Genomic DNA, 13,776 nt, shown 5'->3' on the forward strand with positions numbered 1-13,776 from the left:
AACACTTAATCTAAATCAATTCTAAAAACAGTATCCACATAGTGGTGATTAATCAATCAGAGGCGCTTGCAATGACTGAGGCAGGGACTGAGCCTGTGATTCTCTGTGCATATAGGTATGGTAAGGTGCTCTAAGGTGCTCTGTGTGAATGAGTGTCATGGTGGTAGTGCAATGGTGATAGTGGTCATGGTGATAGTGCAAGTGAGTAAGTCCAACAGTGCAACAATGCAGAAATAAAGTAAAGTAAAGTCTATATATCTATATATTGTGTGTGAATGCTCTAACCTGTTAACACTTGTGCCAAAATAAAAGTCCAGATGTTCCACAGCCTTCATGCACACACAATGCATCCAGTGTGAGAAAGGCCAAGTTTTCATTGTGGCGAACCAGATGTGGCAGTTGACCAGTAAAGTGTGATATGTATGCATGTATTCCTGTGTGTGTGTGTGTGTGATAAAGACAGATAGACTGAGAGACATTTGTGACAGTGCTACAGTATGTTTGTGTACATCTTCAGTGTCACTCTTTTGGTATGGTAATGGTACACTACACCTAGAACATGTTCCAGGAAGAGATTAATAATATGAATGTGATAGATATGAAGAGATTAATAGTATGAATGTGATATGAAGAGATTAATAGTATGAATGTGATATGAAGAGATTAATAGTATGAATGTGATAGATATGAAGAGATTAATAGTATGAATGTGATATAGATATGAAGGACATCGACATGAAAAAAAAATGGAAATGTGGCATTACATTGTTTATGCAATTGTACCTTCTTTGTTTAACCAATGTATAGCTATTTTATACATTTTTGTGATTAAAAATGTATGACTTCTATTGGTGTGTCTAACTGTTTTGCCAGAAACTATTAGGTCTAGTGAGAGGTTGTTATGGCGTTTTACCACTGGGAGTCAGACTTGTCACAGTCTCCTAGCCTAATAGAGCAATATTCAAAGTGCCATTCTTGTGTCTAATCCACCATGATAGGATTTCTCTGTGTACTAAATTTTGTGAAGACGTTTATTTCTAATAGGCAGACTGCACTCAATATGAAGCCTTCCCAGAACCTTTAAATAAAAGGAGACAAGGACTTTTTTTTCTTATCTGTTAAATGTTCATATTTGAAATACACCAGAAGCAAATACAGGCATGCAAAGTAGATAAATTACATAAATAATTAGTGATTCCTTTTTAAAGCATGTCATCAGTGTATTGACTGGGCGAAATGGGGTGTAGTGGAATTGGGTTATTGGGTCTGTTTTATCAAAATTGTTTTAGCCCCACATTTGACCTTGGCAAAACAAAATCTAATTGGCATTATATAAGCTCAGCTGTCCAGGTTGATTTTTTGACAAAAGGTTTCTAAAAGGTTTACTTCTTGTAATGTGACGACAGCAATCAGGAAGACTTTCATTTATTCTCTAGATAGTGATGTGCAATATGAATGTGAGTACATACACAAATACATAACAGAACACAAGAAATATAACGAGAACACAACGACAATGCATAATATTCAACATAGGAATCATGTTGGTGAAGGGATATTTTGTCAGAAGGACAGAGAGTTAATAACTAGCACACAGTGTGATTGACCACACACGTCTCTGACCTCAGCTGGCTTTGATTAGTGTTGCCAGAGCAGAAACCATCCCTTTAATTAACCAGCAGCTTTTCTTACCACCCACTGCACACACTCCTGAGTTCTGCATCAGAAGAAAGTAGTGCTCTTTCTTTTAAAAAACCCTCTTAAACTGATTGTGTGCACCATGTCAAACAAAGAACAGTTGCGTTGCCCTCCTCAAGATATTACTCAGGAAGGCCGTTGTGTTTTAAAAAGCTGCTCACTTGGGCATTTATACATAAACTAGACTGCATTTCCGGCGGGAACTGCAAAAGTGTGCTTGCCCTGGTCCGGTCAGCAACGTGAGCAGACAGTGGCATACGCTATGCTGAACCTGGCTTGATCCAGGCATTGTAACGGTGCCTTTCAGTGTTGGAGCTTTGGCCTGCCTTCGAATTTAGCTTCTATGACTGAGATCAAATCAATAAAATAAAATGACAGCAGTGATTGGCTGCAAAAATAAATAATGTCACGTGTCTTGCGCCTCTCAAACTGGGCTATCAGGTAACCTACAGAGGAATTGAAATTATGAAATATGACCAAGGCATTAAAAAGCTACTTGTTTGTCAGGATACTTTTTTCACTGATTTATTTAAAAAAATATGAGCTATGAGTGTGAATGTTATATATTCCATCCCACAAATTATGTTTTACTGGTTTATTTGACAAATAATCTATATGGATTTGCTCTATAAAGACCGTATGTCTGTTTGGGATTGTTTTGTGAGCCTGGGGTTGTTTTGAGAGCCTATTGATGTAGCCTATCTCAGAATAAAGGAATACTTCATATTACTCTAAACCACCGCCTGTAAATCAACTGTATACTACTGTCTACATTGCACTATATTTCTTGACCTGTCTCTGTATGTTTCATCACCTTTCTATACTTTGCCTCACATTGCAACACAGCTCAGATCTTTGGTTGCTATGAAGGCCAGTCGCTCTAAATGGATGGTTGCTATGGCCAAAGGCCAGTTCTATCTCTGCCGTTGTCAAGCGGGCATATCGTGAGAATTCTGATTAACCTTATCTTATTTAAAACATCTCTATTTTACTTATCCCACTTCCATACAGTGGGTCCCATTAAGAAGTGGCCACTTCATTCGCGCTTACCGTGATTCACACAGCAGCATTAATAAATTAATCTGTCACCATATGCCTATGCTTACGCTTGCAAAGAAAACATTTTAATTTGATCCACATGAAACGCTACATTTCATGTACATGTTGACAATGAGTAGGCTAGTTTTGGTTGTTGGTGGTGTTATTGCATCCCTTAGTTATGCCTACAATGCAAGTTCCCTCACGATTGAAGCTCCTGTAGACAATAGTAGACGATTTCAAAACATCGCGTTAGGAGTCCTTTGCCACTTCTTTTAAGCCGTCACACAGACGAGGTGCTACTTTTAGGGCTAAAGTGCTTCGTGGAATTACTGTTAGTAAAAAAAAATAGCAGTCCTAAAGTTACACGTGACGGTTACGGTGCAAGCATCTCTTATCAAATGACCATGGCATTACGCTTAAACAACATAAATCCCAATTAGCAACATAGCACTACATCTCCTCCTCCCTATAGCTAGCCACACAAGAAATTAATGATACTAAATATCTGCTTAGCATGCTTCTCCGCTTAGCATTCTAATAACAGAAGGGGCACATTTATGTTGACCACTACAACATGACTCATTATGTCTGTAACGTTAACTGTATAAAACACTTACTTTCATAAAGGACGACACCATCCAGCACATGGAAACCCGATATTTTAGGTTCTTGGCCACAAACTCAAAACGTGTCTCTCTGACCCTGTTCTAGAATCTTTGCTCTGAAGGATGTGTTGCTAAGGCAACATCAAATAAACTTAAATGATAGTCTTTCAGTATTAAATGTGTAATGCGTGGATTCGAATGGATGTGTGTGGTTTGCAATTAGAATAAACAAGAAATAACATTTCCAATAATTTCCCATGATAAATTACATAATATTTGCACCTTCCTTACTTGGGAATCTCACACCGTATTTCAAGTAGGCTACACTAGTGAAATGTAATACAACGCTGCCACCTAGCTAGCTCAGATAGTTCTAGGCTATTTAACATTAACGACATTGATTGTTTATTCTTTCGTCAACTCCATGCTTTTAGGAAAACAATCTTTTTATCATAGTACCCTCTTCAATGAGCGACATTACCAGCTCGTTTTTGTAACAGAGATAGCTGTTTATTATCCCTAGGTTTACAGAAACACCTATTCATATTAATACGTAGCCTATGGAGTGCTGCCGACCACTGTTCATTACGCCCAGAATGCCTTGCATGTCTTTACAACAAAACAACACAGTAAAACCTAAATGCCCGTAAACATATGCATTTGCATACTTGTAACATTTTTAATAATACTCTCCCATCATGATATGTAAATAATAATGAAAAATTTTATTTGAATACCGTCAATGTGAAAACAACTCTATTATGTAAGCTATATATAGCTACTGTTCTACTTGTTATTTCAATTCGTAAGTCCATACTATCCCATGGCAGAGCAAGGATTTCATGATTGGGCAAGGTTGCTTGGAGAAATTGTGTCTGCTCCGAGACATTGTGCATACATGGAAGGCATTGTGATAGAAGGTAAATGGTGAAAAGGTGAATGGTGTGAGTTACCAAATACCCGTGGGTGGTTTGCCAAATGATGGAAACTTTTGGAATATTTCTTTTTTTTTTTGCCTATGCACCTCACACTGGAGTCCCCAGTTCATATACAAAATTTGGTATCGATATGTGACAGTGTTCCTGAGATATGGACGACTTCCTGTTTCGGAGCTTCGCCGCCGATTTCGTTTGGCTGTGACGGGCAAACGCTTTCGAAAAATCAAAAATCCTTCCGCTAACATTTGTGAGGCTTGGTCCAAGGATAATGTACGTCAAGTTTCGCGGGCGCTCGGACCAAATTTGTGACCTGTGAAAATTTAGTTTCGCTTTCTGTTCAATCCAATATGGCGGACGAACGGCACGCCCACCCTGACGTCATCTTCGCGACCAACTTACACCGGTACTGACCGGACGCTTTAAAGTTGGAACGGTGTCTCTGTCTCAAAGGGCCTAGGCGCTAGGGCTGACAAAAAAATTAGGAGACGGGGAAAAATAATAATAAAACTTAAGAAGAACAATAAGTGTGCTGCTTTTGCAAGCACACTTAATAAGTGTGCTGCTTTGCAAGCACACTTAATAAGTGTGCTGCTTTGCAAGCACATTAATTATGCACTTCCATCATCCCCATGCATTACTTTTAACGAACCATTTTAAAGGTAAAAATGTGGTTATTGTGAATCCATTTGCTAATCAGAATTAGCAAGAAAACATCTTGTTCTCATTTTTATTAACACGAATATTAATCAGAAATGTAATACATTTTTGTAAATAAGAAATAATTGTGTATTTAAAAGTGAATGGGATTTCCCAGCATTCTACAGGCTAATTAGCCTAATTACCAATTAACCATGTAATAATCGCTGAAAACATATAATGACCACTGTCATGAGCCAAACGGTCCACAGAGGATGCAATAGACTTCAGTTCTGCATTCAACACCATAATACCACAACAACTCATCTGCAAACTTGACAAACTGGGACTCAGTACCTACCTCTGCAACTGGCTACTGGACTTCCTCTGTCAGAGGCCTCAAGTAATGCGTGTTGGCAACAATATCTCAAGCAGCATCACACTGAGCACGGGGCCCCCCAAAGGCTGCGTGCTCAGTCCGCTGCTCTTCACCCTGCTGACGATGACTGCACTGCAACCTACAGCAACAATCACATAGTGAAATTTGCTGACGACACAACTCTGGTGGGTCTCATCACCAAGGGCGATGAGACTCAATACAGGTTGGAGGTCGACCTTCTGACCACGTGGTGCAGGGACAACAACCTCCTGCTGAACGTCAGCAAGACCAAGAAGATTGTTGTTGACTTCCGGAGAGGTGCACCCAACACCTGCCACTGACCATCGATGGTGCTGTGGTGGAGAGAGTGAGCAACACCAAATTCCTAGGGGTGCACATCAGTGGACCTCTCCTGGACCACCAACACTGCATCACTGGCTTAAGAAAGCTCAGCCCGCCTCTACTTCCTGCGGAAACTCAGGCGAGCAAGTGCTCCACCAGCCATCATGACCACTTTCTACCGAGGCGCCATTGAGAGCATCCTCTCCAGCTGTATCGCTGTGTGGGGCAGAAGCTGCACTGAATACAACAGGAAAGCCCTGCAGCGCATAGTGAACACAGCTGGAAGGATTGTTGGTGCTTCACTCCCCTCCCTGAAGGACATTTACACCACCCACCTCACCCGCAAAGCGACCACAATTGTGAGTGATGCAAGTCCCTCCACTCACAATTTGTTTGATCTACTGCCCTCTGGGAAGAGGTACAGAAGCCTGCGCTCCCGACACCACCAGACTCACCAACAGCTTCATACACCAGGCTGTTAGGATGCTGAACCCTCTCCCCCCCTCCACCCTCAGCTAACATCCTGGACTTTGGACCCAAATGGCTGCCTTGCACTACTCCACTTGCACTACTCCACTTGCACTACTCCACTTGCACTACTCCACTTGCAACTTGTTGTTGTTGTCCTGTTGTCCTGAAAACACAACACTTCTGCTGCTCTTACATAACTTGCACCACTATGCCACTTGCTTACTTAGGTCAAACAGAACTACCTCAGCCATTTATTGGCCTGACTTTGCACTACTATATTGACTGTCTATGCACAATTGCACAATTTCAACCCAATTTTGCTGCTCTTATTTCTTCATAGTGTGTGCCTTCTTATTTACTTTTATTGTTTACTTGAATGTTATGTTTGTCTGTGGACTTCATTGGTAAAATATGTCTAGTCTTCACCGTGGAATAGTAAGAAACGTAATTTCGATCTCTTTGTATGTCTGGGCATGTGAAGAAATTGACAATAAAGCAGACTTTGACTTTGACTTTGACTTTGTCAAATGGCAACAGGTTTTGTGCTTCTGATTCACATCTTTCATATCACTCCGCAAGTAGTCCAGTCACTTCTTGCAATGGAATTTCATCCAAAAGTGAAAGGAGACGGTTGATCAGCTGTGTTTTAAAGAATGTTTTATTCAGGTTATGTTGCAAACTATTTGTTTCACAACGAAACAGTAACAAATAAATGTAGAGACGTATCATGTGACTTGAAATGACTTGAGATCATGTGAATGAAAGTGAACCCTTTTACACATTCTACCAGTCTTAGGTGTATAGTTTAGTCTCTGTTCTGCTTCTCTGATTATCTGGATTGTCTTCTTTTCCACTCTCTCTCTCTCTCTTACACACACACACACACACACACACACACACACACACACACACAAAGTCACTATGTTGTCCCGTCTCCACAATTAAGCCAAGCCATCTGAAAGCCTCTGCTTTTCTGCAACACATCTTTGGGAACAATCAGCCTGCCCATTGTTCTCAGTGCTTTTTATGTTTCTGGTACAAACACCTTGTCTGTGTTCATCACAGTGTCAGATATGTGTTTTCAACCCAGTCCTGAGCTGTAATTTAATATGCTGATCGCTTAAGGGATGTAAAGCAAGCAATGATACAATTCAACCTTGTTTCTCCTTGATTGCATGCTCACAACACCCATTTGTCTGTGACCCTCTCTATGGAATTTCAGAGGGTTCCACAACAGTTCTCCTCTGCCTTTGACTGGAAGAAATGTGTATAGCTTATTGGACGTGACTGAAAACACTGTGAGGGGTTTGTGTGAAGATCCTGTTGTGCTGGAAGTAAAGAGGAGCTTCTTCTCTAATTCAGCTCGCCGTGTGACTGATTGTATGAAATCTGAAACGTCCCAAACCAGCACATTGTTCTCCAGCACTTGATACTCTTACAAGCACACCCTCCAGTGGTGGTCCTCCACTTCTCCTCTCCTTCACCATCACCACTCCTGTCTCTGTCTTTCTTTCTTTCTTTCTTTCTTTCTTTGACACACACAAACACACACTCTCTGCAGCACGTGTAGATTAGTAATGTTGCCCCTCTGTCAGTGACTGGTGGCTCTCCAGAAGGAATGAGACATGGCCTGCGAGTCTGCCAGGCCCGCAGCCCTCTCACTCCGCAGGGCTCTGCATCCTCCTCATATGTTACATAATGGCTGGGACAGAATGGCACAGCGAGGCGCCCGACGATGCCCAGTCTGCCCAGGTGTTTAAGGAGGTGTCGCGGTGCCACCGCAGAGTGGTAATTAAAGTTAACCCTCCCTCTGTTCCCTTATCAGCCTGTTACTGACATACAGTAAGTAATAGGAAAGAGCATCTGAAAAACACTCACCACTCACAGTGACTGACACAAATGCTCACAGTTTCACTGACAGTCATCAGTAGACCTAACCAAGTTCCATATCAACTGTGATGGCTAGAACCAGACCAAGATTTCACAGTGGATGCATTGTTGAATGAAGCACACATTTTGTAACATCTGTCATGGCTTGACACATTGATTATTTACAGAATATGACTATAGCAATCCTGTTGCATTCACACTTGATGAATTAGAGAACACAGGTCCAGTTTTGCTGAGGTAATGCATCCATACAACACAGGGCAGTGAATTGAACAGTCAGTCATTCATTTGATCATTGATCATTCACCCTGCAGTCGGTTCACAGAAGTGAGATGGATTTGGCCTTCTTGGAGCAAACAATGTGACAACTACTTTGAGCGGTGAAGCGAGGCTCTTTTCTTGGCTCAGGAGAATTGGCTAAGTGTCTGTAAGCCATGACTCCACAGGACATGCTTTGAGGGGGAGGTGTGGTTGCACCTTCTCTTCCTTACTGGTACGCTCATCTGCGAAAGCTCTATTTTGGCACAGCCCTCTGCTGCTCCCCTGCAGAGTGAGAAACTGTACAAAGGGCCTCAATAGGCATTCATAATGGCAGCAGAAGGTACAAAAAATGGAAAGAAATCGGATCGCCGATTCACAATGTGTGCCCATTCAAAATCAAACAGGCCATTGTTTATCCTCATGAATAATGAGTTATTTATCATATCAGCACTCTGTGGAAGTAGTTAAGTCATGCATAACAAGGACATCAGATTATAAATAGGAGGAATGAGTAACACAACAACAACAATAAAACAGTCAGATCAGCTCTGTGGAATCTCTGTTGAATGTATCACAGTATGTAACAGATATGGGGATTGAAACATATTACGTCTACATGTTGTACAAAACCCTCAAGTTTCTCCAAAACCAGCACCTAGCTAAATGAAAAGCAGTATAGTACAATCCAAAGTGACAGGACAGAAGTATACTGACAGAGCCAAATTAATGAAAGAGATACTGTAAATTGGCTGCTTCTCCAAAACGTCTCGCTTTCAGTTAGATATTGTAGAGCAGACCAGCGTGCAGTGTTTGAGGTTCTGTCATACATATTTCATAGACCGACCCTTAAAGCTGACAACAGGTTTGGGAGCTAAATTAATGTAGGACTGTTTAGCATACTAACATCTAGAAGAAGAGGACTCCAGTCAATAATTTTCCTGGCATGTATAATTCATGTTTTATCTGGTTTGCTCATCCACTTGTCAAAACGGAGTCAGAGCTTTCAGTTATGCCCATGGATGATTTAAAATGAAGTGACACGGGAACCAAAATTAGTTCCTTCCCACTTGACCCTCCTGTGTTGATTTTATTCAATAAAAATATCAATGACTCCTTCAAAGTAATGGACCTGACAGAATGGTGCAGAAAACTGATAGTTCCCCGAGGTGAGTCTGGCGCAAGCCTTTAGGTGGTTTTTGATGACAAACTACGATCTGAGAGGAATAAACATCCATATGTGATGTGACAGATCAACTGTCAATCAAACATCAATCAAAAATGCCACCTGCCACTTCATTCTTAAAGGTTTCTCATTAGACTTCATAATGTGCATTAAAACATATTCTGTTGTACACAGAGAGCTCTCTGTACAGTTGTCCAAAAACTGACTCAAAAAAGAAAGTTTTGAAAGGCACGACTACTGTCAGCTACAGCTCTGTTGAGAAGCCGAGCAGGCCATGTGACTCACTATCAGACTGGTCAGCCAATAGTGCTGACTCAGTTGTGGCCAGTGCCAAAAGTACTGGTCCAGGCTGGTCCAGTAGAGTGAATCACAGAGATGGGCCGTGCAATGGTGTGAGTGGGGATACAGATGTTCTGAACCGGAATGGAATAACTATAGCACCCTTTATACAACTTTTCAATCACATTACATTTGTAGCCTAATTATTCTGGATTTAAAGGAGAATTCTGGCGATTTTTCACATACGTAGATCTCTGTTTCTCAATGTCACCGAGTATTGTTGGTACGGATAAAAAGAAAAACAATCGGCTCTACCTAGCTTGAGTTGCTGCAGCCAACAGCTAGAGCCACCAAGCAGCTACAGGGCTACACTCTGAGGGTATGAGCATGGGGACTCATGAAAGGAGAAAAAGATCGCTGAAATGCTCCTTTAATAGCAGTAGCGGTCATCCTAAATTTAGGGGGTAGACTATTCTATGGTTTAGGGGCCAGAAAAGGCACAGTCTCCTCTCTGTTTTAACTTAGCCTTTTGGGTGGACAAAATATATGGTCAGCAGACCTGAATGTCTAAGCAGGTATGCAAGGAGTAATCAACCTGGGGATGTAGGTACAGGGGCAAGTCCATTTATAGCACATGCTGCAGGATTTTGTACCAGCTGTAGGTGGGAGAGAGAACCATGACTAACACCTCCATACAGGGCATTACAATTATCAAGCTGACATGAAATAAAAGCATGTCTGACCTTTTCAAACAATCATGAAAATGGCTTAACCTTGAATATGAGTCTTTATTGAAGTAATAATACTAACTAGATGTACCGCATAGCGGTACAAAATATGACCGCCGCTCAGTCCTGTACATCCGTTCATGAAAATAAATCACACTTCAATTTGTCTCCATATTTTACTCCATCCCCACTCTTGAAACTTTTGTGTATGCTTGTTTGGCATGCCTGAGTGTGTGTGTCTTGGCTGCACAGAAAGTAGCCTACTGGTGCTGAAAAGGTGAATAGATTGTAGAATAGCCAAAGAAGATGTAGCATTGTTATAAAACCTTTAAAATCTCTAAACAATCACAAGTAGGGCAGTTAATCACAGTTCATCCATTGCAACTGGATTGATGAAAGGTCACTTACACCTGTAGGCTACATTGTATTTGGGAAAAGCAAAAGGTATCAGCATAATGTTATTTATTTATTTATTTATTTTTTTTGTGTAAAACATCTCTGTCAGTTCCATGCCGTTTTCAACAGCTATCAAAAACAAAGGTCATTTTTGGATGGATGGATTTTTTGTGAATGTTTCTTCTTCTACATAAGATTTTAGTCATCTTTAGTTCATGTAATACTTTATTGTCAATGCACAAATTAAGTAACAGTAGTCTGAAACGTTATTGTTAATGCACAAATTAAGTAACAGTAGCCTAGTCTCCAAGCTCAATCTTTTAAGAAATCAAAAAATAAATAGCGGGCAGATCAGGCTGGGTTCACCCAGCCTAGTCCATAGGCACCCGATATTGTTTAATTTTCCGATTGAGATATACACGCTCTGGCTATTCTAAATGCAAAAATGCATCAGGGAGTTATGACAAAACGGTAACTAACAAACTAGATCCTAATAGAAAGCTGTTAGCTTCCCTAAGCTACAGGTAGGATTATAAGGTAGGCCTATTTACAACATAAATTGTCAATAGGCTATGCTGGTGACACTAATAAAATCTCCTTTGGAAACCAATGGCTTACGCCTTACAGTATCAAGCGGACTTAAACTGCCATATCGTGGCGAAAAATGTTAATAACATTCAAGCAGCTCCATGAGTCAAGGAAAGCGCGAATGAAGTAGCCACTTCTAGATGGGACCCACTACACAGTAGCTTAAGGTGTGTTGCTAAAGCAGCCATAATGAAATGAAGGTGTCATTGTTTGGATACTTCACACACACGTGCTTTTTAATTTCACAAGACTACAACTACCAAGCTGTAATCAAAGCACATCGATTCCCCTCTCACACCATGCACGCACTTAAAACAAAATAAACAGGCGTCTCAGTCTCACGCATGTATAGGCAAAACTGTATCAGACCCGGTTACGTTGGTAAATCTTCCATTGCACAGAATGATTTTGTAGCACGTGCAATAAATGACAGTCGAAGATACAAACAGTGCTGCTATCAATTTGCTTGGTATAACCGCATTTATAGTTTTCTACAAATGCAATCAATCAAATGCCTCCATCACTCAACTAACGCTTAACGGTCACATTACCTAGGTCCTTATTGATATTACAAGATTAACGTTACCTGCAGTAAAACCAAGCATGTCCGATAAACATCCTCAGATTTATTTCAACTTCAAGAAGAAATGGGAATTACACTTCATGTGAACATCGTCCTATCCTTATTAGATGTCCGCTGAGGTAAATTACAGTCCTTGTAGGAAGCGTCCATTGTTTTTCCATCCCACTTTTAACTTCCAACAAAATTACGCCTCACTGCAACGATCGCCATCTAGTGGACAAACGACTACTTATAAGCCAATACTGAAAATGCAGCCATGATGATGATGATGAATATTTATTTTGGCTTTCTTTTTTTAATCCTACTGAATTTGTAATTATGTATCGGCCGTTCTAATACCGATAGTATGTGGGTGCCTGTGTGTGTGCATGTGTATATGTGTGCACCGCCATTTACAGGCCAATGAGTGTACAGTCACTAAATGTACACATAACCTAATTTTTTTAGACCCCCCCATGGATGAAATTCTACGAAACTTGGCATACCCCCAGAGAATGCCAGGTCAATCATACACATAAAATTTGGTGCAGTTCTGAACATCTTAACTGAAGATAGGGGCAATTAAAGCAGAATAGTATTGCATTTTCATTTTTTTCGAGGGGGTGCAAATCACAAATGAGTGATTATGAGCCAGGTTGATGTGGGCCCTTGAGACCAACATACCATAAAAGATTCTTCATCCTCAGTGCCACGGTTCAGGTAGTTATTTAGGAAAAACTGTTTGTTTTTTTGCAGTTCGGGGGGCCCAGCCAGGGGGCTGGTGGTGGTACCCGGGGACGAAATGAAATTTTTCCGTAAAAGTCTAGTGGGGCTACATACCCACCAAATTTCATGTACCCCGGTGGTTCGGTGTCCCGGTATCAATGACCAAAAATTCAGGGGAGTAGATGGCGGTAAAAATTCTTGAATTATGTGCATGTGTGCGTGTACAAATTTATGTTTATGTGTGTGGGTGTGTGTGTGTGTGTGTGTATGTGCGTGCTTGTGTGTTTGCCTGCGTATGTGTGTTTGTGCATGTGCATGCATGCGTACATATGTCTACTGTGTGAGTATGTGTCATACGTATGATTACTGTAAATGTATGTGTGTGTGTGTGTATCTGTTTATGCACATGTGTGCACATGGAATGGGTTAACATGACCCCTGGAGGCAAACATACGGAAAAAATTGGTCATCCTAGGCCCTACAGTTCTCAAGATATTCACAGAGAACTGTGTCTGCCCTACCCTCCTTTCGGGGGGTCCAGTCCAGCGGGGGGCTACAGATCAAAGCGAAGAATGACGGTTCCATGCTATCCATGTGGGGGTACATGCCCACCAAGTTTTGTGTACCCGGTCTTTCAGTGTCCCGGGAATCCTTGTTGGTGTACGTCACTAAATGTACACATAAATTATTTTATTGTAAGGCCCCCCATGAACGAAAGTACACAAAACTTGGCATGCATTCGGAGGGTGTCATAATGATCCTACACTTTTAATTTCGTGCAGTTTTGACCTTGTCAGCCAGAGATATTGTGATGAAAACACCTAATTTTTTGCTTTTTAATTTTTTAACTAGGTGGCGCTATACATGAAATAAGTGGTAATGGGATGGGTTGACATGCCCCCTTAAGACCAACATACATAAAAAAGGTGGACCTCCTAGGCCCTACGGTTATCGAGATATTCACAGAAAACTGTCTCCGGCCACCTACAGGCCAGTTGGTGTATAGTAACATAAATTAATTTATTGTGTGGCCCCCCCATGAACGGAATTCCA

Source organism: Alosa alosa, chromosome 1 (genome assembly GCF_017589495.1).
Source record: "Alosa alosa isolate M-15738 ecotype Scorff River chromosome 1, AALO_Geno_1.1, whole genome shotgun sequence".
NCBI classification, from domain to species: Eukaryota; Metazoa; Chordata; class Actinopteri; order Clupeiformes; family Clupeidae; genus Alosa; species Alosa alosa.